The following is a 2,455-nucleotide window of genomic DNA, read 5'->3' on the forward strand; positions in this document are numbered from 1 at the left end:
TTACTGTGTTATTTTGTTGTGCAGTGATGTATATACACGTACTTAGCTTTCTCTCCACATAACTTATTCTTTTTGATCCTCTTAGAGGTTTATGGAGAGGCAGAATTTTGTTTATGTACATCTTGGGTTTTGGATATGTATATATATATATATGTAAATATTCTCCGGCCAGCCTTGACTTCACGGACTGAGTTAGGAGCTTGTTATTTTGTACCTTTGGCTTTCTATTCCTACTTTTATTATCTTACGTTTGATAGTTATAGTTTTCCTCACACGCAAGATGTTCCTTTTTCGGAGCGTGGCGCTTTTCATTTTGCGATTTTGTTTTACCCATTTTTCAAGGCTCCTAGTCTATTATATTCTTTCTACTATTATAGGTATGTGTTATAATTTTTAGAAGTCGTAATACCTCGCCACCTCTATTTTATGACTTAAGCGTAAATTTTTAGGTGGTAGGGTGTTACATTATGGTATCAGAGCAGTTCGTTCCTATAGAGCCTGAGGGATGGACTGATTATGCTTCTGGGCATACTCTGGGTGTGCGTATGTGCTATTAGGATATCTGATTGATATATGTGGCATAAACGTTCATGAGCATGTATTTGGAACTTGAAGCATTAGACTTGCGATATTGAGACTGATCAACTTAATATCACTTGTTTGGTGTGTGAAGGTGATGAGCGGATAATCCATACGCTTTTTGGCATTATTTTTAGTATGTTTTTAGATATCTTAGTTAGTTTTTATTATGTTTTTATTAGTTTTTAAATAAAAATCACTTTTCTGGACTTTACTATGAGTTTGTGTGTTTTTCTGTGATTTCGGGTATTTTCTGGCTGAAATTGAGGGACCTGAGCAAAAATCTGATTCAGAGGCTGAAAAAGGACTGCAGATGCTGTTAGATTCTGACCTCCCTGCACTCAAAGTGGATTTTCTGGAGCTACAAAAGCCGAATTGGTGCGCTCTCAATTGCGTTGGAAAGTAGACATCCTGGGCTTTCCAGCAATATATAATAGTTTATACTTTGCCCGAAATTTGATGGCCCAAACAGGCGTTCCAAGTCAGCTCAAGAATTCTGGCGTTTAACTCCAGAACTGGCACAAAAGCTGGCGTTAAACGCCCAAACTGGCATAAAAACTGGCGTTTAACTCCAGAAAATGTCTCTACACATGAAAGCTTCAATGCTCAGCCCAAGCACACACCAAGTGGGCCCCGGAAGTGGATTTTTACAATAAACACCCTAGCTTACTCATTTTCTGTAACCCTAGGTCACTAGTTTACTATAAATACTACTTTCAGTGATTCATCTTGTACCTCATGACATTATACACATTTCATATTGTATCCTCTACGACATGAGTCTCTAAACCCCATTGTTGGGGGTGAGAAGCTCTGCTGTTCTTCATGAATTAATGCAATTACTACTGTTTTCCATTCTATTACGCTTGCTTCCATTCTAAGATATTCATTCGCACTTCAACTTGATGAATGTGATGATCCGTGACACTCATCATCATTCTCACCTATGAACGCGTGCCTGACAACCACCTCCGTTCTACCTTAGATTGAATGCATATCTCTTAGCCTCATGATTCAAATCAGTGTCTTTGTGGTATAAGCTAGAATCATTGGCGGTCATTCCTGAGATCCGGAACGTCTAAACCTTGTCTGTGGTATTCTGAGTAGGATCTGGGAAGGGATGACTGTGACGAGCTTCAAACTCGCGAGTGTTGGGCGTAGTGACAGACGCAAAAGGATCAATGGATCCTATTCCGACATGATCGAGAACCGACAGATGATTAGCTGTGCGGTGACAGCGCATTTGGAACATTTTCACTGAGAGGACGGGACGTAGCCATTGACAACAGTGATGCCCAACATAAAGCTTGCCATGGAAGGAGTCTTGCGTGCATGAAGAAGAAGACAGTAGGAAAGCAGAGGTTCAGAAGACAAAGCATCTCCAAAGCCTCAACCTGTTCTTCATTACTGCATAACAAGTATTTATTTCATGTTCTTTAACTTTTTACAATTAAATCTGAGAATTATTGATATCCTGACTAAGAGTTACAAGATCACCATAGCTTGCTTCAAGCCGACAATCTCCGTGGGATCGACCCTTACTCACGTAAGGTATTACTTGGATGACCCAGTGCACTTGCTGGTTAGTTGTGCGGAGTTACAAAAGTGTGATTGTAATTTCGTGCACCAAGTTTTTGGCGCCGTTGTCGGGGATTGTTCGAGTTTGGACAACTGACGGTTTATCTTGTTGCTTAGATTAGGAATAAATTATTTTTGTTGGTTTAGAGTCTTTTATTTGAGTTTAGTTTCATATTTTAAGTTTGGTGTCAATTGCATGCTTTTATTTTCTTTTAATTTTTCGAAATTGCATGTCTTTAGTTCTTTCTTGATTTTTAAAAATTCTAAGTTTGGTGTCTTCTTTGTGTTTTCTTTTAAT

This window comes from Arachis hypogaea, chromosome 11 (genome assembly GCF_003086295.3).
Source record: "Arachis hypogaea cultivar Tifrunner chromosome 11, arahy.Tifrunner.gnm2.J5K5, whole genome shotgun sequence".
NCBI classification, from domain to species: Eukaryota; Viridiplantae; Streptophyta; class Magnoliopsida; order Fabales; family Fabaceae; genus Arachis; species Arachis hypogaea.